The sequence below is a fragment of the Callithrix jacchus genome, chromosome 4 (genome assembly GCF_049354715.1).
Source record: "Callithrix jacchus isolate 240 chromosome 4, calJac240_pri, whole genome shotgun sequence".
Taxonomy (NCBI): domain Eukaryota; kingdom Metazoa; phylum Chordata; class Mammalia; order Primates; family Cebidae; genus Callithrix; species Callithrix jacchus.
In genome coordinates, this window is record NC_133505.1 from 112,563,743 (window position 1) to 112,590,008 (window position 26,266).

At 40.6% G+C, this 26,266-nt stretch overlaps 1 protein-coding gene and 1 pseudogene across 1 annotated transcript in view; both read left to right on the top strand.

The window, feature by feature from the left end:
• The window catches only part of CRYBG1 (crystallin beta-gamma domain containing 1), a 229,099-nt gene that overhangs the window by 63,924 nt on the left and 138,909 nt on the right, over positions 1–26,266 (top strand). The window lies entirely within an intron of this gene.
• LOC100401355 (makorin ring finger protein 2 pseudogene) lies at positions 19,720–22,282 on the top strand (annotated as a pseudogene).

Consider the following 26,266-nt stretch of genomic DNA (forward strand, 5'->3'; position numbering starts at 1 on the left):
ATTCCTTTCCACATAGAAAACTGAAGCTGTCCCTAGGCCAGATGATACTGATTTCAAATTGTGTATCTATAAAGTCAATGATCTAATAAACTTAGCTCTCTGATTTATTCTGTGGTTCTTCCTAAATCTAGCAGATGAGAAACCTTTAACATCAACTTACAACAAGGAATGAGCCCTACAGAAGTCCTCCCAGTTGGCTCTGACTGTGCAATGCAGTCATTTTGTACATTTTGATATCATTCCAAGTATTGAAGCATAAACCAAAAAGTGACTGAGGCAGGTCTCAAAACGAATACAAGTTTATTTAGCCAAGGTTGAAGACACACCCAGGGAAAAATATAAGCATGCAAGAGCATTGGTGACCTGTGCTTTTTCTAAAGGGGGCTTTGGGAACTTCAGTATTTAAAGGGGAAAGAACAATCTGGAGGGGAAAGAAAAGAGAGGATCATAAGGCAGATGGGTACATTCTTGCAGGCTCTGATTAGGTTCAGTAAATCTACATTTTACATGTAAAAAGAGGAATGGAGGAAAAAGTATGCATTGTCTTGTGCCCAGTAAATCTACATTTTATGTAAGATAAACATGTGCAAAAAGGGAGTAGAGGGAATGGAGCCATGACAGGATGTTGTGAAGTTACAGCTGTCTGTCTGGGAACAAAAGGAAAGCAGATTTTGCATGACTCAGTTCCCAAGCTTAACTTTCCTTTGGCATGGTGAGTTTGGGGTCCTGAGATTCTATCTATCTTCACAGAAGGAGAAGATGAAGTACATTCAACATACTCTGAGGGCAAAGAAGCACATAATCCCTCTGGCAAAAATTTCTGTCAAAATGGTTGTGTCTGGCTGGTCTGAGTGCAGTGGTGCTTATAACTAATTGATCACAACCAGTTACAGATTTTCTAGTTCCTTCTCCATTCCTACTACTTTACTTGACTAGCCAAATAGATAGATAGATGTAACAGACAGACAGATAGATAGATAGAAAAAAAAGGTCGAGTTTTTTCGGTAAGCTTCTGTTTTCTAGTACATCCACGTGTGGGTAGAGCCTCAATTGCTGATAATGCCAAATACCAGAGGAGTCAGGGTAAACGTGAAATGTGGCAACAAAGCAGCAAGGAGAATAAGAACCCTGGACCGGCCGGGCACGGTGGCTCACGCCTGTAATCCCAGCACTTTGGAAGAACCCTGGACCTGTGCAAATGGGAGAGACCTCTGAGCTTCCTGGGATTGTGGGGAAGCTCCCTGAGGGTGTGGGTCTGTGCTGGACTGGAGACAGGAAGCCATGCCACTATGAGAAACTGAGTCAGTCAACACACTCAGGAGTACTGGAGGGCAGTGCACTTGAGGCCAAGGAAGGTGAACAGATGAGATGATTGTCACTATTCAAGCCTCAGGGTATAAGATCCTGGATGGAGGAGGCAACAAAGGCAGTGAAAATGAGTCAGATACAAGCATAAGAATGGAGGGAGAATTCTGGCGAGGCAGCAGTTGGCTGGATGTGAGTGACACGGGAATAGAAGAGTGGAAAGCAGTTCCAAGGTTTTAAGTCTGGGTGATGTATTACCTTTGCCATGCCCTTAACAGAACTTGATGTAAAATCATTTTTGGTAGTGGGTAAGATGGGGTTGTGGAAACCATAGCATTTTACATACGTTGAGTTTAAGATGGTTGAGGACTCTACCTGGATATGCTCTTTAGGAATTGGGTTCAGGGTGCTCTTAGCTGAGTACTAGAGCTGAGCCTAGCGAGTAGGGCCTCTTCATGGGGCCCTCCAAAGCAGAGGGCTTTGCATGAATGTTATGTGGACCCTGCCTCAGATATGACTCAGTCTTGTCCGGTTAATCTATGGGCTTGGGTCTCAGCATTCCTATGGTTTCAGCTTTCTGCTCTCAACTTGTCCACTTTTAGCATCCACCCCTGTATCAGTCCATTTTTGTGCTGCTGATAAAGACATACCTGAGACTGGGAAATTTACAAAGGAAAGAGGTTTAATGGAGAACTCACAGTTCCACGTTGCTATGGAGGCCTCACAATCATGGTGGAAGGCAAGGAGGAGCAAGTCACATCTTACGTGGATGGCAGCAGGCAAAAAAAAAGAGCTTGTGCAGGGAAATTTTCGTTTTTAAAACCATCACATCTCCTGAGACCCATTCACTATCATGAGAACAGCATGGGAGAGACCTGCCCCCATGTTTCAGTCATCTCCCACCAGGTCCTTCCCACCACACGTAGGAATTATGGGAGCTATAAGATGAGATTTGGGTGGGGACACAGAGCCAAACCATGTCAATCCCAGATTCAAGTTTCTTTCAGTGTTCTGGACCTTGACATCAGTTTGTGGGTATTTTTCTGACCTCTTCTCATTAGAATTGGTGACTCCCTTTTGGATTCCTGCAGCCTATCCACACATATTTTCTTTAAGGCCACAACCCCATTAGAACGTAGTCTTCACATGACTAAGTGGTTGGTCAATTCTTGAGTGCAGGGATCTTGGTTTAATGCCTTTCTCATCAAAATCCCAGTAGGATTTTGTTTGTTTTTTATTTTTTTAGAGAGGGTCTCACTCTGTTGCCCAGGCCATCATGTCTCACTGCAGTCTCAACCTCCCTAGGCTCAGGTGATCCTCCCACCTCAGCCTCCTGATAGCTGGGCCTACAGGTGTGAGCCACCATGCCCAGCTAATTTTTGTATATATATTTTTTAGAGAGGGGGTTTCCCCATATTGCCCAGGCTGATATTGAACTTTAAAATCTTCCTTTGCATTGGCTAAAGTCACAGAATTAAAAAAAAAAAAAACTTCCTTTATCTTTCTTAGATTAATTCCGTAGATTAAAAAGTTTGATCTGTAGAGCAATTTCCATGAAAACTGCAGCAGAAACATTTTTACCTGTGTTATAGATAGAAGCATAACATTTATGCTATTTGTCAATATAAGAGATTTATATTGAAGCACTAGAACGATATAATTTGGTTCCAGTGAACTTTTCTAGTTGAACTATGGAGGTACTATTTTTTAAATACTAAAGGATTTAATTCACTTTTACTTTTTAAATCTCCTCCTCCAGCCCTCCAATCCTCCCTTTTTAAAATTTTTTTAATTTTTAATTTTTTTTTTTTATTTTTGAGACAAGGTCTCTGTCACCAAGGCTAGAGTGCAATGGTGCGATCATGGCTCACTGCAGTCTCAATCACCTGGGTTCAAGTGATCCTCCCGGTTCAGCCCCCAGTAGCTGGATCTACAGGCCCACACCATCATGCCTCGCTAATTTTTGTATTTTTTGTAGAGACAGGGTTTTGCCATGTTGCCCAGGCTGGTCTCAAACTCCTGGGCTCAAGTAATCTGCTTGCCTTCGTCTCCCGAAGTGCTGGGATTACAGGTGTGAGCCACTGTGCTCAGCCTCTCACTCCTTTTCTTCCTTCTCTCTCTCTCATGATTTAAGATAACCTAATATACAAAAGGCAAAATATTAGAAACAAAACAAAGGGTTGTTCGCATTACAAAGGGTTTCCACTTTTCGAAGCAATTTAATGTCTTAACTAGCAAGCCATAAAAAATGTTCGGTTTATAAAATTTCATATCCAAACTACTTTTCTAGGAACTCATAGTACAAAACACAACAAAATATATTTTTTCTCCTATTTGGCACCTTCTTTTAATTAATCGATTGGCTTTTCCGAAGCTTTCAAACAAAAATACAAACATTATGGACCGGGCGCGGTGGCTCAAGCCTGTAATCCCAGCACTTTAGGAGGCCAAGGTGGGTGGATCACAAGGTCAAGAGATCGAGACCATCCTGGTCAACATGGTGAAACCCCGTTTCTACTAAAAATACAAAAAATTAGCTGGGCGTGGTGGCCCGTGCCTGTAACCCCGGCTACTCGGGAGGCTGAGGCGGGAGAATTGCCTGAACCCAGGAGGCGGAAGTTGCGGTGAGCCGAGATCGCGCCTGCACTCCAGCCTGGGTAACAAGAGCGAAACTCCGTCTCAAAAAAAAAAAAAATACACACACACAAACGTTATTAACAATGTATATTTCAATAAAAACCTAATGATGACACAAGACCATTTTACTCACATGAACATTTTACTCGTCCACCCTCCCTACTGCATTTGGCCTGAAGGACCAGCCCCAGAAGGAGGCTACCCAGAGAGCCAATTACCCACCTCCTCTTTTTTTTTTTGAGACAATTTGAGACAAACTGCCTATGTCAGTATTGGAGTTTTCCCAGATGACTATAATAAGTTAGGGGTGATGGAGCTGAGGTTGTATGCAAAGGCATGATGATAATGGACCAAAAACCCTATACTGAAGGGAATTAGTTGCAACTATAGAAAGTAAAGTCAAGGAGTAGGATAAATTGAGGTTTTGGAGGTTGTGAAACTGCTGCTAATGACAAAGTAACAGGGAGTGTGGCGGAGGTGGGACAGGCAGCTCCTGACCCCATCCCCTCTTTCCTATCCAAAGTTCCCTCCTTCCCACATCACAATTCTTCCTGTCTCTACTGGTTGTTCCTATCAATGTACAGATGCTCTGTAATATATATCTTAAACATACACACACACTTTCCTAGACCCCACAGCCACTCATTTATCTGAGCCTCTTTACAGAAAAAAAAAAACACAAAGGAGTGTTTATACTTTCTGTTTTCATTTCCTCTTATCCTACGTTCTTTCCCTTTCTGATTGGAACCCACTCCAATTGGGCTCACCTGAAACAGTCTATGAAGCTCTTGAGGTCTCAAAGGTATTTGAGGTTATTAATTTGCCTAATTAATAACACTGGTTTTTTTTTTTCAAGCCCACAGTCAATATCAGAATAATATTATTTTCTTCCCTGGGTTCCAGACAGATTAGGAAAGCTCAGGTGTCCCCAGTGGGCAGAGTCTGCCCCTGGAGAAGCAGAGAAGAATGCCTGTTGCCTGCATGGGGCTGGCTCCTAAGAGGAGGAGGAATGCACCAGGCATGCTTGTTTATTCTACCCAAGTTTTTCAACCAGAGAAGTCACTGTCTCCACAGAGGAAGAGTGAGAAGAGGGGCCTAGAGTCAACTGAATGAATTCCTTCCACATGGAAGGAAACATCAGGTTTAGGGGCTGTCATTTACTTCCATGCTGCCAAATTCAGTAATGAATTCTTAGACCTCATTTACTCAAATTATGAGCAGCATCTTGCAACGCCTCCAGGTTTCCTTATTACACTGGTGTCCTGTGACACTAGGCCCTTCTCATTTTCCTCCTATCTTCATGAAATCTCTTTCTGTCTTTTCTGCTGGTTATTCGTCCTTTTCCCAACTTTGAAATGTGGAAGGGCCTCAGGGCTCAGTTCTTGGAGCTCCTTTCTCTGCGTTTGCTTTCTAGGTGAGCTATTTAGGCTCACAGCTTCAAATCATCTGTATGATTCTGACGCCACATTTATATTTCTAATATCCAACTCTCTGCATCCCAAACACATGTATCCATCAGCCTTCCCAGCCTCTCAACTTGAATGTCTAATGCTTTTGTACCATATTAGATAACAGGTCCAAAACCCAGCTCTTGATTAATTATATCCAAAAACCTTCTCCTTCCTGAATGTTCCCTATCTCAGTAAATCTAAATAATGCAATATTTCAGCCCCCAAAATCTTGGAATCATCTTGGAAAGCTTTCTTCTTCTTACACCCCACCTTTATTCTGTCAGTATCATTCTATCATTAAAATGTGTCTGGAATCCGACCACACTTCTTAGCTCCTTCCCAGCTGCTGTCATCCTAGTCCATCCTTTTCTGATGTCTAGCTTGGATTATTCAAATAGCAGCCTTCTGGTCTTTGTCTTTTGTCTCTTGCCACCCACTCTCCCCACTGAAGTCTACATATTAGCCAGAGAGATTCTTTTTTTTTTTTTTAATTAAAAAAAATTTTTTCCAGAGGATTCTTGGAAAACCTAAATGTAATGGTGTTTTTCCCCTGCCGAAAACCCCTCAGTGCTTCCTCATTACACTCGGAATAAAATCCAAGGCTACCTGACTCCTGGCCTGGTCCCTAACTACATCACCTCCTGCCTCCGTCTGCCTCTCGCAGCCCTCCCAGGCCTTTTTCATTTTCTGGACAGCATCGAGCTCAAGCCTCTGTGCTTGCTGTTCCCTCTATATGGTCATGCTCTTCCCCAGGTGTGCTTGGCTCATCCCCCTCACATTATTTAAGTCTCTGTTCAAATATTTTCCTCCTGAGAGATCTCTGTTCAACTGCCCTTAAGACAGTAACTTTCATCACTTTATCCTCTGATGCCACTTCATTTTTCCTTGTAGAACTTATCAATACCTGACATAATAATTAATATTGGCTTTTTTTGTGTTTGTTCTATGTCTCATTCAAAATGTAAGCTCCCTGAGGGTATTTTGTTCACTGTGGTAAGACACACAAAAACTTCTTTGTTGAGTGAATTAATGAATATTTCTATTGAATTGGACATAGTATGTTAGAAATTGGTCAGGCACTGAAAATTAAATATCTCCACTCTTCTCACCTTTTTATGTCTTATGTAAACAATCAATATGATGAGGCTGACCACGGTGGCTCACATCTGTAATCCCAGCACTTTAGGAGGCCAAGGCGGGCAGATCACGAGGTCAGAAGTTTGAGACCAGCCTGACCAACATGGTGAAACCCCATCTCTACTAAAAATACAAAAATTAACTGGACATGGTGGCATGTGCCTGTAATCCCAGCTACTCAGGAGGCTGAGGCAGGAGAATCGCTTGAACCTGGGAGGCGGAGGTTGCAGTGAGCCAATATCACACCATTGCACTCCAGCCTGGGTGACAGAGTGAGACTTCGTTTGAAAAAAAAATATGAATCATAATATCTGGTATATTTTACTTTTCTTTTTTTTTAATTGATTTGTTTGGACTTTCACATCTGCTATATTTTCTTTGGAAAGTTGAAGGCAGTATACTTATGTGATACATAGTAAAATGTTTCCGGGACTCTAATAAGAATTAAAATACGTAATAAGGTTAGCAGTTGACAAAGTGCAATCACATGTACTATCTCATTTAAATCCTCTAACAACCCTATGGCGTGTCATATGGTCACCCTTATTCTACAGGTAAAGAATCTTCAAGTCAGAGAGATAAAGTGTCTTGCCCAAAGTGGCACAGTTAGACGTGGCAGAGATGGCATTTATGTAAGGTCTTTTGATACCAGATCAGATTCTTCTTTTGCCCTAGAGACACAAAGAAAATGTTTGGTATAAGGCAAGTGTTTGGGTCCTTCAGTTCATTGTCCTTTCTGTGCATCAAAGCATCACCCCATATTCTAGCATAATTTGGCACAGCTAAGAGGCCATAAAGGAGCTTTGCGGCAGTAACAGATCAGGTGTTCTCAGTTGAGGCTTCTTCTCCAACTTTTTATCAAATAAACTAGAGTATCCTTTCCCTTGATCTTTTGTGAATGCAAGTTGCTCATTGAGGTTCTAGAAACAACCCAAGCTAGATTTTCGCTTGGTATTCGAACAACTTCTCTTTATGGAGATTTTTACAGTGTTTTAGACTCTTTGAAATGGATAAAACTAATCTGTAAGGCTGGCAGAGTTGATGACCTGAAAATTTTACCTTTTGGCAAAATTATTTTCCTTTCGTTTCCTTCTATTTTCCATCTCTATGTGGAATATGTCGCCATTTACAGCCTTGCTAATCAGGGTTATGCCCTCTCTGAATAATGAAAGGATGACATGTACTTGATTGGAGTCGGGGGTGGGGGAGGTTGATCTGGGAATAAGGTGTTGTGCCTCAGTTCTCCCTTTTATATGACAAATACTCTTTTAGGGACTGTAAAATCAACTAACAAAAGGACACATGTCCATGCTGCATATGAGAATTTCTCCTGTATCCTTCTATATATAGGGAGTTATATATATATATTTTGCTTAGAGGAACTATGTGGCATGAGATGAGACTGGCCAAATACCATAGTTTAAATGCAAAGGGATGCCAAATTGCATACAAAATACTTTAAGTCACTTATTCTAGACAAATACAGTTTTTATTTTTAGCTAATATTGCTATGGGATATACTCCTCTCTGAGCATGAAAGTAACCAAATAATGAAACCATTTTATTATTAAAGGTGGAGGCCGGCTGGTCCGAGTGCAGTGGTGTTTACAACTAATTGATCACAACCAGTTACAGATTTCTTTGTTCCTTCTCCACTCCCACTGCTTTACTTGACTAGCCTTTTAAAAAAAAAATAGTGGAGGCCTTATAGCACAGTAAATAGTTAAATGCTGGTCAGGTTCAGATCCCAGCTCCATAACTTCCTGTGTGACTACAGGGCTGTTACTTAACCTTTTAGCCTCAGTTTCCTCCTCTGCATAAAATGCCAGAAATAACACCTATCTCACAGCTTTGTTGTAATTATTAAATGAGGTAACAGATGTAAAGTACATACTTAGCACAGTACTGGGACTACAGCAATCACTGGGTAAAAGGTACTTATTACTATTAAACTAGAATTGCCAAGGTGCTTAGTACTATTGAGTTGATTCTTTATTTGCCCTCTTCTACTGCCCTGTTTATTTAAAATAGTAGAAGATCAATTCAGAAATACATTACATATTATTTTTTTAAATCCTCTTTGAATCTATCTATCATTTCTAAAATATATTTGGATTTCAGATTCCTTCTAATAAAGGCTTAGAACAACTGGATTTTCTATGGATGATTTTCATAAGAAATGAGTCAGCATAATATTTTTATTAAAAATGGATTTTAGGCTGGGTGTGATGGCTCATGCCTGCCATCCCAGCACTCTGGGAGGCCGAGGCAGGAGGATCACTTGAGTCCAGGAATTTGAAACCAGTCTGGGGAATATAGCAAGGCCCCCATCTCTACAGAAAAATTTAAAACTTAGCTGGGTGTGGTGGCTCATGTCTGTGATCCCAGCTACTTGGGAGGCTGAGGCAGGAGGATTGCTGCAGTGAGCCATGATGGTGCCACTACACTCCGGCCTGGACAACAGAGCAAGACCCTGTCTCAAAAAGAAAAAGAAAAAGGAGTTTAGGGGTCCAAAGTGGCTCCCGCTGGAGGTCATGGCGCTTGCGAAGCCGAGGTCATCAGTTCAAGGCTAACCTGAGCAACCTCATAAGCTCAAACTGATTGGCAAAAAAAAAAAAAAAAGGGAGTTTAGCATAAAGCTATGTGCCTTTAGCCTGCTTCAGTTATCTATTGCTGGATAACATCTACCCCCAAATTTGGTGAACTAAAGTAATGATTCTTTATTGTTTGTAAGGTGCATCTGGGACTTTCTGAGGTGGGAACATGTAACATGGTTCCTTCACTCAAATGCCTGATGTGTCATTTAGGGTAGCTTGAATAGTGGGAGCTGGCTGAGCCACTCCACTGGAGTCACATGTGTGGGGCCTAAGTTCTTGCTGTCTGTTGGGTTTGAAGTTTCTTCCCCTATCATCTCATGTGGGGCCTTAGCAGTGGGGTAGCTGCACCTCTTACATGTAGCCCAGGAGAGGAAAAGAACTATGCTTTGAAGTGAGGAGCTGCATGCGGTACAGAAATGGGGCAATTGTTGGGGCTGTCTTTGTCTTTGTTTTTAGATGGAGCCTCACTCTGTCACCCAGGCTGCAGTGCAGTGGTGTGATGTTGGCTCACTGCAACTTCCGTCTCCCGGGTTCAAGTGATTCTCCTGCCTCAGACTCTCGAGTTGCTGGGACTACAGGTATGCACCACCACACCTGGCTAATTTTTGTATGTTTAGTAGAGATGGAATCTCACCACATCAGCCAGGCTGGTCTCAAACTCCTGACCTCGAGTGATCCACCTGCTTCCCAAATTGCTGGGATTACAGGCATGAGCCACCACACCCAGTGTAGGGACTGTCTTTGGAGACAAGTTACCACAGGCTCCTGAAAATGAATTCACTAGTCTTCTGCCATATAGTTTCCTAAATCCAGCTTTGGAATAAACCTCTCTCAAAATAGTCAACAACCGGCTTAAGTATGACATAAATACCTTCTTAGCTGGACACTTTAATCTTTCATTTTTAAACTAAAGCATTTAGATTCTAAACCATCTTGAGAACCATGTCTGAGTTACACTCTAAAATAAGATTATTCAGCATCACACAATACACCTTTGGGACAGGCCTGCATGAGTCCCCCTGATTCTAAAATAAAAGTTGAAAAAAAGAGACAAAAATAAATTGAGATTATAAACCTAGATGGGCAAATACATTGCTCATTCCAGTTAAACAAATATACCAACCTGAAAAAAAGTCACTGGGTTCTGTCTTACTGACTGAATTATGAGGGGGGAAGAGGCACAAAGATATGGCCGCACTGTTTTGTAATGTGCTGTATTTTTGTTATTGAACACCCTAAGTAGTTTGTCATGAGACTTGCCTGCAGAAGTAAGAAAGGGGCCCTTTTGGAATGTTTCTGTACCTTCCAGCGCCCACCCTACAGAGGCCAGCTGGATCTCTGGGAATTCTGTCAAGGCCAGGATCTGGTATGGGCCCACTCTGGCTTCATGGAATCAGATATCATCATCAGGTGCAAATGACGTGATGAATTTGCCACCCACAAGCTTATGCTGACATGGAAGGCTCCTTTACATTGTTACTTAGGCATCAATTATGATATAAATGCTTGTTTTATTGAAAACATTGCTCTAAAGACCGATTATGTTCTTAATGACCAGAATATTAATTCTAGCCTGGCAAAATCATTGCTGTCTTCTAAATGCCTCTTGTCTCTTGAAGCTCTTTGAGAGTGAAATATTCAAATAATGAGTCTCTTAATTGTACCTCATAACCTAGATTCCTTGGGACATGAATCACTGTTAATGCAAAGAGGAGTTTTTCCACTCTACTATGTACTTTCATTAATGTTTTCTGCATGACTTTGCTCACTTCAGAAATTTTAAATGGAAGGAGGTCCATCAAGAGAAATTGTACAACTGTGTTGGAGATGCTTTGTAATACAATAGATTATGTAGTTTGAAGAGAGAGACACTGTCATTACCTAGTCTTAGAAGTGAGGTATCACCACTTCTGTGTAAGAGAGGACTATACACAGGCACAAATACCAGGAGGTGAGGATCATGTGGGACATTTTGGAGGACAGCTACACAGTAGTCAAGAAAATTAAGTTAATTTCAGAATTATTCAGATTTTGAATTGCATTTAAGAATGTGGGCAATTTTTCCTGTCTTTAAGTTTATCCAGGATTGGATAAACTTGAGCGTGTGTTATAATAGAATTATCTGATAATACTGATTAGAGTTTTAGGAGTGCTTATTCCTCTTTAATGAACGTTAAAAAGTGCATAAAAAAGACAACTGTGTCAAGCAAGCCTCTAGATTCCTAAAACAGGGGTTGAAAACTGTTTCTCTAAAGGGCTAGGTAGTAAGTATTTTAGGCACTGTCAGCCGCATAGTCTGTATTGCAGCTGCTCAAATTCCTCCCATTGTGGTACTAAAGCAGCCATGGAAACGGCTGCATTACAGTCTCTGTGTGGTTCTTCCAATAAAACTCTATTTACGGCTGGGTGAGGTGGCTCACGCCTGTAATCCCAGCACTTTGGGAGGCAGAGGCCGGTGGATCACGAGGTCAGGAGATCAAGACCATCTGGGCCAACATGGTGAAACCCCATCTCTACTAAAAGTACCAAAAAAATTAGCCGAGCGTGGCAGCGCACACCTGTAGTCCCAGCAATTCTCCTGAGGCAGGAGAATTACTTGAACCCAGGAGGCAGAGATTGCAGTGAGCCGAGATTGCATCATTGCACTACAGCCTGGGTGACAGTGTGAGACTTTGTCTCAAAAAAAAAAAAAAAAAAAAAAAAACCTCTATTTACAAAACAGGTAGTGTGCTGGTGTTGGCCTGCAGGCCATAGTGTGCTAACCCCTGATGGAAAATAAAATCTAGAGAATAATAAATAAGATTTTATCCTGGATCACTTTGCAAGGGGAAAGATTTGCTCATAAATCTCTACCAGTTTCAGTTTATGGATTTATTTGTCCTGTAAAATGTGTATAGATAACAAAAAGAAGCTGTATGGTAAATGAAAGGTACAGATCACTGAAAAATGCAGCAATGAATGGAATCAGGGTACCCCTTCATTATTTGTTCCCTGTCCCCTGTTTAGGTAAAATAAATGATTTTGAAACTATGCGCAACAGGAAACAAAACAAAGCAAAGCCATTCTCCTGTTAATTTCTGTGTCCTCCTGTCCACGTACCTCAGTCTAGCTGCCAGCACTACAATGTTTTGTTTTTGTTTGTTTTTGTTTTTTAGGTACAGGCTCTCCCTCTGTCACCCAGACTGTGTGATCATAACTTACTGCAACCTCAAACTCCTCAGCTCAAGCCATCCTCCTCCCACCTCAGCCTCCCAAGTAGCCAGGACTACAGGGGTCACCACAACTGGCTAATGTTTTAAAATTTTGTAGCAACAGGGCCTGACTATGTTGCCCAGGTTGGTGTTGAATTCCTGGGCTGAAGCAAAGCTGCAGCCTTGGACTCCCAAAGTTCTGGAATTACAGATATGAGTCACTGCCCCCAACCTACAAAATTACATTACAATAATTTGTAATGATTGCTTTTTAATTCTCTGACAAATGTCAAAACATGTTGACTGCATTATACAGGGTGAATTTTTCTGCAGTATTGTTTTCCTTGCAAATTTTGTTTATTTGTTTGTTTGTTTGTTTTTTTGAGATGAAGTCTCATCCTGTCACTCAGGCTGGAGTGCAGTGGTGCAATCTTGGCTCGCTGCAACCTCCACCTCCCGGAGTTCAAGTGATTCCCCCCGCTCAGCCTCTCGAGTAGTTGGGATTACAGGCACCTGCCACCATGCCCAACTCATTTTTATATTTTACATAGAGACAGGGTTTCACCAGGTTGGCCAGGCTGGTCTCTAATTCCTGACCTTAAGCACTTTGCTGGGATTATAGGCGTGAGCTACCACGCCTGGCCCTTGAAAATTTTAAAAACAAGTGGTGTCTTGGAAACCATCCAAGAAAAAATCTGTGACTCTGATAAGATAATTGACAATAATCTGGGTTATTATTCCAAGGTCTAGATTGGGAATTACTGGCCTAAAAAATTTGGAAAAAGGAATTAAGACTGGCAGACAAAATCTAAGGTCTGTTCCATCATCAGAGTTTTACTTTCTATCACTGCCACTCAAAAGCCTTATTTAAATTTCCCTGAGGAACCTATTAGGAGTTTTAAAACATGTTCATTAAATATTGTTCTTATTATAAGAGAATGAATATCAATTTTGGAAAATTCAGAAAGAATAGAAATTACTCATGATCCAACCAGCCAGAGATGATTCCTGTGAAGATTTTAGTGTATTTCTTTTCAGTATGCTCTTAGATATGTGACATAGTTGACATGCAATTTCTTTTTTTTTTTTTTTTTTTTGAGACAGAGTTTCGCTCGTTACCCAGGCTGGAGTACAATGGCGCGATCTCGGCTCACCGCAACCTCCGCCTCCTGGGTTCAGGCAATTCTCCTGCCTCAGCCTCCTGAGTAGCTGGGATTACAGGCACGCACCACCATGCCCAGCTAATTTTTTGTATTTTTAGTAGAGACGGGGTTTCACCATGTTGACCAGGATGGTCTCGATCTCTTGACCTCATGATCCACCCGCCTCATGCTCCCAGAGTGCTGGGATTACAGGCTTGAGCCACTGCACCTGGCCCATGCGATTTCTTATTCTACTTTTCTACTTACCGATTAAATAACAAGCTTTGCCCCGTGACTTAATGGATAAATGGCATTCCATAATATGGATATGTAATAATATACTTAGTCATTACCTAAATGGGTCGAGTTGTTTGCAGATTTTGTTATAATAAATAATATTACCATAAGCATCTTTGTAAATAGATTTTTGAATGCTTTGAAAATTATTTTCTTCAAATCATTTCCTAAAAGTAGTTATAAGAGGTAGGTATAGTAGCATTTTAAGTCTCTTGATAAGAATGAATAAATTGCTTACTAAAAGACTGTAGTAATTAATATAACACCCCCCTCGAGTAGTATGTTAAAATAAACCATTGAACATTATCAATTTTAAAATTGTATCCCAAGCTGGATATAGTGGTGCACAATTGTAGTCCGAACTACTTAGGAGGCTGAGGCAGGAGGATCACTTGAGGCTAGGATTTTGAGATTGCAGTGCACTATGATTGCACCTATGAATAAACACTACACTCCAGCCTGGGCAACAGAGAGACCCCCTTCTCTAAAAACAAAACAAATAAAATTGTATCTTGTTGCTACTTTAATTTGCATATAGTGAAGTTGGAAAAATATTTTTATTAACCTTTATTTATTCAAATGCTTTATTTTTTTCATTTCCCTTGTTCATCTCATTGGGTATGCTAATAATTTTCTTATATATTTACATAGTTTCTTTAGTATGTTTCTTAATCATCAAGTATATTTGTTGAAAGTATTTTCTTGGCTTGTTACGGCCTTTAACTTTTTTTAATGTATGGAAATTTTTATTTTTGCATAGTAAAACGACCAATATTTTTCTTCTTTTTTTTTTTTTTTTTTTTGAGATAGTCTCGCTCTGTCACCGAGGCTGCTGGAATGCAGTGGTACAATGTTCATTCACTGTAACCTCAAATTCCTGAGCTCAAGCAATCCTGCTGCCCCAGACTCTTGAGTAGCTAGGACTACTGGCAAGCACCACCACACTCCTGATTTTGTTTTGTAGAAACAGAGTGTTGCTACATTGCTCAGGCCAGTGTTGAACTCTCGGACTCAAGTGATCCTCCTGCTTTGGCCTTCCAAAGTCCTAGGATTATAGACATGAGCTACTGTACCTAGCCTTTTTTTATTTCTCTCATTGCTTTTAATCTTAGGAAGTTGTTTTCCTTCCCCTCTAATATGCCATATGTTTCTAATCTTTATGATTTGATGTTTCTTTAATTCTTTAGCCACCAGAAATTATCTTTGATATGGTGTAAATGGCTGGGATTTAATGCAATAGATGATACAGAGATATACAGTTCTCTTTAGCTTAGAGATTCTCTCTCAGTATGCCTTGATTTTATTTCAAGGTTTCTTATTTTTTGAGACAGCACTTTTTGATCTTGGGACTTTGGGTGTCTTTGGAGTGCCTAAACCACAAGGGGCATGTACATCTTTTTATTTATCTTTCCTCCCTCTGGGGGCTTAGTAGAGTGCTTTACTCAGACACAGCCTGGCCTGCACCTCCCTGGAAGAGACTGGTACATGCCAAACTTCGTTTAAAAACTACTCTGAAGGCCAAGGTCCCTAAGAAGATCTCTTCCTCTGAGTTATTACTGATGCCAGAAATACCTGTTATTTCATCTCTGTGTTAAACATTGCCTCTCCTGAAGTCATCTTTTAAAATGCACATTCACGGCCGGGCGCGGTGGCTCAAGCCTGTAATCCCAGCACTTTGGGAGGCCGAGGGGGGTGGATCACAAGGTCAAGAGATGGAGACCATCCTGGTCAATTTGGTGAAACCCTGTCTCTACTAAAAATACAAAAAATTAGCTGGGCATGGTGGTGCGTGCCTGTAATCGCAGCTACTCAGGAGGCTGAGGCAGGAGAATTGCCTGAACCCAGGAGGCGGAGGTTGCGGTGAGCCGAGATCGCGCCATTGCACTCCAGCCTGGGTAACAAGAGCGAAACTCCGTCTCAAAAATAAAATAAAATAAAATGCACATTCACTTTGGGGTAGCACAGCATATTGGTTTCCTAAGGTTGCCATAAACACAGTCACTTAAAACAACAGTTTTTTCTTTCTCAATCTGGGGGCTGGAAGTCCAAAATCAAGGTGTCAGCAGGACCGTGCTTCTTCTCAAGGCTCTAGGACAGGATCCCTCCTTGCTCTTCTTAGCTTCCGGTGGTTGCCAGCAATCCTGGGTGTTCTCACTGGCTTGCCACTGCTTCACTCGAGTCTCCGCCTCCGCTGTCACGTGGCCTTCCCTGTGTCTGTGTGTGGCTGCTTCTATAAACACATAAATAGTAAATCCATATGTGTTTTGCTTTCCCATACCTTGCTTACATTTTAAGCAGAGAATTGAGGTTTTTGTATGGTATTTCTTAGATTGATCAATATCTTCCTTTTCTATCAGTAAAACAGATAAACCATTGATCAGAAAGCAAAAGGACAAAATGAATGATCCATTGGAATGATTCATGTAATGGTTTGATGTCAAATCTTTTCAGTTTTCAAAAATATATAAATTAATAGTAATTGCAGTTACGTGATTTTCTCATTCATATTTAAAGTTTAGTGACATAAATTGTTAACTGTTAAATTTGGTAACAAGAGACAAATATGGCCAGGCACAGTGGCTCATTATATCCCAACACTCTGGGAAGCTGAGGTGGGAGGATCACCTGAGCCCAGGAGTTTGAAACTAGCCTGGGCAGCATAATGAGGCCTGGTCTCAACTTACTAAAAAATGAAAAAACAAAAAAGAGAGAAATACTTTGCTATTTCTTATATGAGGAAAACCTAAGATGTTCTTCTTTTAAAAAAAAGAAGGAATGACAGATTGGGAAATTTATTTTTCTGATAAAACATTTCGATCCTTTTCAGTAAAAAGCAATTTTCAAAGCTAGGAAAAATACCAATAGCCTTTTTTCTTCCATTTTAAACAATGTGTGAAATTTAAAAATCGAATAAAAGTTATCTCCTTTTTAATTTTATGAATTTCTCGTTTTTAGAAGCATTTTTATATATCCTACCATTATCCAGTTTATAAAAAAGTTTGTCTCCTTTTTGAATCATTAATATTTTTAAAAATTTGGTGTAAAGACAATATGAAGATATTTTTAACTGACGAATGTGGATTCAGCAGTTCTGTTAGATTGTGCCCAGTTTTCACAAAGTGAAAGCTTCTACCTTTGTCTTGACTGCAGAAATAAAAATCTCCTGTGTGCAGAGATTGTTGATTCATGAGTCCTCATTCTACCTGATGAGATAACACTCCCTAATTTAAAATCCTGTTAAACAAAATAAATATTTTCTTGGGAAAGAATGTTTTGTGCTTTAGTGACTCAACTCTGTCTCTGTACTGGAAGCCTAAGCCAGTGGCACAAGAAAAAACTTGTTTTATATCAGTCCTGACTGAAAAAAGAAAAACATTTATTTTATACCCACAGAGTACAGGTTATAGAGACAGCAGGTGATATGGTTCTTAGCTCCTAAAAAGCCTATAATTAAGTTCAGAAACTCTGATATATGTTCACAGAAAACCTAGATGGACACTTATCAAATAATACTAGGTCCAACTATATGCAGTTGCCATATTTGACTGGTTTGGACCTACAAAAATGGTATTTCATAATGTTCAACCTCAAAGTTTAAAACCACTTACTTTCCCTTCCCTGCATTTTGCACATCCTTCAGTCCTCTGTGTCAAGAGCTGTACACGAGGCCTGTGCTAAGCCCGGCAGTCCCAGTGCCTAGCCTAGGGAAGACGTGGGGCTGGTGGCTTTCCCCTTCCAGGGCTATGCACCTGCTATGCTGCCTCTCTCCTTCTGCACTCTACAATCCCCCAGCTACATTATTTCCACACATAGAATTTTCCTTCCTCCAAGCATGTCCTCACCTTATTTGAAACACTTTCCTTTCTTCTTCTTTTTTTTTTTTTTTCATTGAGACAGTCTCTCTCTGTCACCCAGGCTGGCGTGCAGTGGCGTGATCTTGGCTCACTGCAACCTCTGCCTCCCAGGTTCAAGCAAGTCTCCTGCCTCAGCCTCCTGAGTAGCTGGGACTATAGGTGCACGCCACCATGACCAGCTAATTTTTGTATATTTTGATTGAGATGGGGTTTCATTATGTTGCCCAGGCTGGTCTCCAACCTCTGAGCTCAAGTGATCCACCCACCTCAGCTTCCCAAAGTGCTGGGATTACAGGTGTGAGCCATTGCACCCAGCCTCTTTCTTTTTTTCCTTCCATTCTTTGTTTCTCCTTTTATTCCATTATAAATCACTATCCCTCAGTCGATGGCTGTAAAGCCTAAAAGTAAAGCTAGTGATGGATGCATTTGTATGAAAGAAAGGGAAAAACTATGAATTTTGATGTGAAATTAGAAATAACAATCATCAACATCTGGTAACAACAAAAGCTCTGTAAAGTCATGTTATAGTCTGAAAAATTCTCTACCCACCATCTCTTTCTGATTAAACCGATGTTTCTCAATAATCCCTATTCTTTAAAAAAGAATAGTCTACACTTGAGAAAAAGGAAACACTATTTCTCCCACCATTTTGTTGCTTTGTTGTTCTTTTTTTTTTTTTTTTTTGTTTTGAGGCAGAGTTTCACTCTTGTTACCCAGGCTGGAGTGCAATGGTGCTATCTTGGCTCACAGCAAGCTCCGCCTCCTGGGTTCAGGCAATTCTCCTGCCTCAGCCTCCTGAGTAGCTGGGATTACAGGCACGTGCCACCATGCCCAGCTAATTTTTTTTATTTTTAGTAGAGACGGGGTTTTTTCACCATGTTGACCAGGATGGTCTCGATCTCTTGACCTCGTGATCCACCCCCCTCGGCCTCCCAAAGTGCTGGGATTACAGGCTTGAGCCACCGCACCTGGCCTGCTTTCTTGTTCTTTTTAAGAACCAATATTGAAACCGTTCTGTGATTCATAATGACATTCTTTTCTTTTTGCTATGGTGTAATATTTCAGCTACAAGAAATTGACTTTTAGAGGCTTATCTGGGAATCAAATCACCATTTATAACATACTTACAAGACAATAAATCAGTTACCTTAAAAAAAGTTTTGGAACACAGCCCTTTTGTAAGTTGAGATTTCCTTTAGTACAAACTGAATAAGGGGTAAGGAAACACAGGATTTATTACAATCAGAGAAATCTTGGAGGAAGTGAATTTTGAAATTAGACTTGATGGAATTTGATAGCCAAAGATTACAAAGAGGAGAGGCAAAAGCATTAATAGAAAACCCAAGCAAAGAAGTATAAATACTGACGTAAGCTGTGTGTATGGGAAGGACAAACAAATCTGTCTGACCACACTGGAAATCTGAGGTGGAGAGAGGGGAGAAAGAGGTTACAGTGGTATTGGAATACCCTTAGGGTGGGACTTTGAAGCTGACATTTGGAGCTTGTGACTAGCATCTTTGCAAGGACGACTTTATTCGGATAGATGCAGAGTAGGGACACTCTGAGAACCTCTTCTTGCCTCTGCACCTTAGACAATTCCTATTCATGAGCGCTGAAGTGACGGACTGAAGTGATCAGTCCATCTCAGATTCAGCTTCACAGCTGTTCCATTGACTTCAGTCGGCAAATCTGTATCCCTGATGTGTTGATAATACACAAAGATTTTTCATTAGAAATAATTTTTAATTAGAGATCTCTTTTGAAGCATTAACACCAGTTAATTGATTCTAGTCATTACATAAGGATGTATCTAGGAAGCATTAAAGCCACTTTGGTCCCCTGTGGAGTTTATTCACCTGATGCAGGTGGGTGAGAGAAGCCAAAGGTATGATTCGGACAATTATGAATTATGTACTAAATACTGACCATTTTGTGTTAATCATCAAACAACTAACAGGTGTTTGGAAATTGAGCAAGTGGAATATGATAAAACTGAAAGTTATAAAAATTAATGTAAAAATGAACCTACATAAGAATTATTTTGAAAAACTAAAAAGATAAACTCTCATATTGAAAATGATTTCTTGAAGGCCTAGGCGGCAGCGGCTGTGAGAGGCTGCAGCTCGGCGACCGTCCCTCAGCCCAGCCACCATGAGCACCAAGCAGGTTACTTGCAGGTACTTTATGCATGGTGTGTGTCGGGAAGGAAGCCAGTGCTTATTCTCACATGACTTGGCAAGCAGCAAGCCGTCCACCATCTGCAAGTACTACCAGAAAGGCTACTGTGCCTATGGAACTCGGTGCAGATATGACCACACAAGGCCCTCTGCTGCAGCTGGAGGTGCTGTGGGCACCATGGCCCACAATGTACCCTCTCCGACTTTTCACAGTCCTCACCCTCCTTCTGAGGTCACTGCATCCATTGTGAAAACTAACTCACATGAACCTGGGAATCGTGACAAGAGAACATTGGTTCTCAGAGACCGAAATCTCTCTGGCATGGCTGAAGGAAAGACTAACCCGAGCATGGTGAGTAATCTAGGCAGCTGCAGTGACTCCCAGCCCAGCCCCGAGATGAAGCCGACTTCCTACCTAGATGCCATTAGGAGTGGCCTTGATGACCTGGAGGCCAGCAGCTCCTACAACAATAAGCAGCAGCTGTGCCCCTATGCAGCTGCTGGGGAGTGCCGATTTGGGGATGCCTGTGTCTACCTGCACAGGGAGGTCTGTGAAATCTGTAGGCTGCGAGTCTTGCACCCCTTCGACCCAGAGCAGAGGAAGGCTCACGAAAAGATCTGCATGTTGACATTCGAACATGAGATGGAGAAGGCCTTTGCCTTCCAAGCAAGCCAGGACAAAGTGTGCAGTATCTGCATGGAAGTGATCCTGGAGAAGGCCTCTGCTTCTGAGAGGAGATTTGGGATTCTCTCCAATTGCAATCACACGTACTGCTTGTCCTGCATCCGACAGTGGCGGTGTGCCAAACAATTTGAAAACCAAATCATTAAGTCTTGTCCAGAATGCTGTGTGATATCAGAGTTTGTAATTCCAAGTGTGTACTGGGTGGAAGATCAGAATAAAAAGAACGAGTTGATTGAAGCTTTCAAACAGGGGATGGGGAAAAAAGCCTGTAAATACTTTGAGCAAGGCAAGGGGACCTGCCCATTTGGAAGCAAATGCCTTTATCGACATGCTTACCCTGATGGGCAGCTAGCAGAGCCTGAGAAACCTCAGAAACAGCTCAGTTCTCAAGGCACTGTGAGGTTCTTTAATTCAGTGCGGCTCTGGGATTTCATTGAGAACCGAGAAAGCCAGCATGTCCCCAACAATGAAGATGTCGACATGACAGAGCTTGGGGACCTCTTCATGCACCTTTCTGGAGTGGAGTCATCAGAACCCTAAAGAGTAGATGGTCACCCTGCATCTTGGGCTCCATCAACCAAAACTTTCCCAAGCCAGGGTGTGCAGAGCTTCCCTGTACTGCAGCCAAGGGGGCGTGTGGCTTGGATTTGAGTGGAATTGTGCTTAGCCTTGGTCTCATCTACTCTCCATTATTACAGCCATGGGTAAGAGTGAAGGATATAAAGTAACCTACTAAGTGTATGGAATTGCTGTTTTATAGCTGATATAGTTACACCTCAAGTCCCTCAGGGGTAACAACTAACCACTCAGACTGTTTGGACTGACTGCTTTAAAACACAAACCTGGCTTTTATCATTGCTCTTTTCTCCCCAGAAACAGTAAACTTGCAGCTGCCCCTAATGTGGCAGAGTTGTTTTTCTTACCGAAGGATTCAACCCTATAAAAGGATTCCTCTGTGGTGTATTTCTCTAGTATATCTAATGTATGGTCAAAATTTTGACAGAGCTTTCAAGAACAGTAAAACAGTGAGCCCGGCATAGCTGTTAACACAACTTTTTTTAGGGCTTTAAGGATGGTCATTTTTTTGAGTTCTCTCAAGTAACCCAAATCAGGGTAGCAATCTTGTTGCCAGATGTGCAGCAAAGTGGAAGTGTAAATCTTTTTCTCTTTTAGGGAGGCTCTTGAAGGAGCAGGAGGTACTGTACTGAGTAGCAGTCTAGCCCTCCTGTCTGGTTGCAGCCTCCAGCCAGAGCCCTCCAGGGAAACAAAGCCTCTGCCCTCACCTGTGGGGCACACACATGCACTTACATAATGTGTGGTTCCTACTCAAGCAATTTATTATCTGCAAAGCCTAGCTTTGGTTTGAAACTTCGTAAAAATTTCATGGCGCCCCAAGGTTTGTTTCTGATTCTGACCCAGCAGTGGTCCTGAAGAGAGCTGATGGCAAGTCTTGTAGTCATTTTTAGTTGAAGGGTTCGCACAACCTTGTGAACCACAAAGGTTGTTCTTTTTATGTGTTTTTAAAAAGCTGTACATACCAAATAGTTTATAAAACACATTACTTAACATCTTAACTGAGTTTAGCATACTTTCTGCTTAACTTTTATACTATTCAGTGGAGGGTTACAAAGAGTACAAAAATTCAGTCCCAGTGTAGGGAATTACTTTAAAAGGAGCCAGCCATTACAACTAAATTTAATTTATTTTATTAAAATAACATAATGCGGGACCATCAGCTACCTGTATTTTGTCAGGTGCAATAAAAACAAAATTAAAACCCAAATCATCAAGAAAAAAAAAAAAAGAAAATGATTTCTTTAGTTTTATGTTATTATCAAAAGGCATTTAGTATAAGCACCCTATTATGTGTAAGAATGGTTTAGAGGTCTTGCAAGTAACCTTTAAAAATTCAATTCTTACTTTCAGGTTTATAAAGATATATAGACCACCATATGAAAGAATATATTGAATAGAGCCTTGAAACCTCTGAATTATTGCTGTGAGAAAGTTGAGAGTATATGATCTATAAGAAAAGTAGGTGTTTGTGAGTTCAGAAAGTACAATAAATGCTAAAAAATGTTTGATACAAGCAACAGTTACACAATTTCTTTTGAAACTTTATTGCTTCTGGAAATGCCGTGAAGTAATTAATGATGATTGCAGCAGTGTAAGTGCTATCAAAGCTCACGATAATTCTTTGAATGCCTGAAGGATTAACTAAGGGAGACAAGTTTCATGCCAGGTTGTTTAGGGACCCCAGAGTTTAAGAGACTCTTACTAATTGTTGCTGACATGAGTTTTGGACTAGTAAGCCAAGGTGGGGCAAAGGTAAACAAAATAAGCAGACGATGCATATTAAAGATGCTATAAAGGTAACTTCAAAGTATGAGACATCACCACAGACTTCTGAAAAATAATAACCAACAGACCAGTTTTGCATGTAACTATCGTGGTTGACAGGAGGTGCTTTTGAACCAAAGCTTTATATTGACATTATTTCAAACAGTCATAAACAGCAACAGGCTCTACAAGCAGCTGCTGTGTCATGAATCAAACCACCTTTGCAGAAAGGGCTTTGTATTCACTCAGCCAGTAAACTCTTACTGAGAATCTGTGATGTGACAGATGTTATTATATGCTGTGGCAGAAACAAAGGGACTTATACCCAGGAGCCTCTTAAAGAGATAAGATGAAAGAAACAGCCATCACTGCTAAATAAGATAAAATATAACAAAATTGCCTGGAATATAGGATGTGTAAGGAAGCTACATTTGAAAAGTTAGACTGGGTCCAGAAGGTGAAAGTACTTGAATACCAGACAGTGAAGTTAGGGCTCTATTCTGTAGATAGTGCTCAACTATCTGATAGTTTCCAAACAGGCAAATATATCAGGAAGATCAATCTGTTTGTAAAGTTAAAATGGGTTAAAGGCTGTGGGAGAGACTCAGTATCAGAGAATAACTGGAATCTTACTCAATTGAAGACATAATGAAATTTAGAATTAGGATAGTGGTGGTTGGAATGCACAAGGGTAGATGATATCATACTGGTGAGGTGAAAGAAACAGTTTTCATGTATTTATAACTGCCTCCCTGTCAATTTTTCCTCTGAAAGATTTACAGTAATTTGCATCAAATTAACAATGCAAATAAACACATAAATGAATGATAGTGTGATAACAGAAACAATTACTTTACAGAAACACACATTCATAAAGTTCTATATAACTGTTTAAATTGATTCATGATCAAGTACATGGACCTCATTGTCTAAAGGACAAGAGGTGAGAAAAAGAAAAGCTTTTCTTTGAAAAAGCATTTCAAAATGAGATAAATCTCTCCCTTCAGTCTCCATAGAGAGGATATTAAGTTAGATGGTACCTAACATCCTTCTCCGCATCCCTGCAATATGTCCAGCCAAGAGTTCTACATGGCTGCATCTTATAGTGTCCCTCAAACCAAGCGCAAATGCAATGACAAAGGACCCTTTGATGAGTGATCAGAGGTGGGATGACTGGAGCAGCAGAGCTCAGGGATGACCCCTCAGAGTTGCTTCTGGTAATTTAGGACGATTTCTCTATCCTTTTGCCTATAACCACATAGTTGTGTTTTTTTTTTTTCATTTTTAGTTTTTGTGGGTACATAGTAAGTGTATACATTTATAGATAACGTGAGGTATTTTGATACAGACATGCAACGTGTACTAATCACATTGGGATAAATGGGGTATCTGTCACCTCAAGCATTTATCCTTTGTGTTACAAACAATCCAATTATTTTCTTTTAGTTTTGTTAAATTTACAGTAAATTATCATTGACTGTAGTCACCCTGTTGTGCTTTCAAATACTAGATCTCATTCATTCTAACTGTATTTTTGTATCCATTAATATAACCTTATTCTGCCAGGTTTTTTCCTCCTTGCCTGCTCCACGGTAATATCATCAGTGTCTTTGGTGCTACAAAGGATAACAATTGAAAATACCCTCTTTTGCATTTTAATATATTATTCATAAGCTTAGTAAGATCATTAGTCTTTCTTTGGATAGTATATACACTATCAAAATAAAAGCTACATTTTCTCTCCTCTGTCATTAAATGATAAGAATTGGAATTGCCTTAAAAGGAAAATTCCAGCAATCAAAGAAACCTTCTTTTGTATTTTGACAACTGAAAACAAAACTTGTCCACCTTGACCGTTACAAAGAGAAGCTGAAAAAAATGCCAGGGTCTTCAGCTTCTCTAAATGGGAGCATGTGCAATCACGCGTGAAACACAAGACTCTTGATAAACCCGAGCCTTTCCTTAAGACACAGACCTCAGTTTCTCAATTCTCCTGGGGATTTGTACAATTCCCCTGGTTGTTTGGTCCTCAGCCTTGGCTTCTCTTTGCTTGTGCCCAGAATGAAATCATTTCTTCCTCTGGGACCAATGCTAATAGAGCCAAACCTTGTTGAACCTGGCCTAGTTCTGGGTGTGTGTCATGGTTCGTTAATCATGTGGAGTGATCCAAAATGATCAAAATCAACAAGCTAGTGGTCCTGGGGTAACTTGCTTCACTTTCACAGACCCTCTAGCACCCAAAGCCACGATCTCACAAGATGGAAGTATTAAGGCAAACATTTCCAGCCTTTGTTGGAGAGACGATTTGCATTCCATTGGTCAGAAGTGAGGGAACTTAGACATTTCTGCATCACAGAGCACATTGGAAGATGGCTCCCAGACTTCAGGCTGCCATTTTAAAACACTTGGTGGCTCAGGCCTATAATCCTAGAGCTTTGGGAGGCTGGGGCAAGAGAATCATTTGAGGCCAGGAGTTCAAAACCAGCTTGGGTAATATAGCGAGACCCCATCTTTACAGAAACCAATGAAAGAAACAAACAAAAGCCATCAAAGTGCCCAGGAAGGTGAATGTAATCAGGAAGTAGGCTGACCGGACCGGGGCGTGTTGTTTTTACAAAAGCACTGCTAAAAAGGATAGGTAGAGGAGTGATGTTCCTCTGCAACCACTAGATGGCAGAGTTTCTGCATTGTATTACCATTGGCAACACTAAGTACTTGGAGTAGTTGTGTAGCATTCTTTGTATAGCTATAACTTTGAGGATGTTTTGTATTTTAAAAACTCGAATGAACATAGCAAATTGTTTTCATTTCCCCATCCAACTTGGAATTTTGTGATCATGAAACTCATCTACTGAGAATTTAAAATGAGTCTCTGAGTGAGGAGTTGGGTAGGTTGTCTACTCCTATCTCTGTCGGTCATTAGCCATGTGACTTTGAACAATGAATATCTGGAGCCTCAACGAACTTATCTGAAAAATGGTAGGGTTGGGTCATTAGATTATCTCTACGGGATCTTCCAATTCAGATATTCTCCTTTCATATTTGAGCCTGATAAATATGCTACTGCAAAGTACCATCTATATGACACCTTATAAATTATTGTTCGGGAAATGTCAACTGACATTCATTGTGTAATTATAATAGGTGATACTTATTGAGAACCTACTATATGGCAGTACTAGGCTAAGCATTTTAGAAGTTTTGCCTAATTGAATTCTCTTAAAAATGTATCACTCCCATTTTTCAGATGAAGAAACTGAGGCTTAAAGAAGTAACTAGCTCAAGATCACATAGCTAATGGCCAGGCTGGTATGACTCTGCAATTTGTGTGTATACATTGCTATGTTTGATCCTTTATTCAGCTGAGAAAAATGTAAATTTGAAGACAACACTGCTTCTGAAGGAAAAACTCATTTTGTAAATCCAAAATCCTTGGTTTTCCAAAGGAAATAG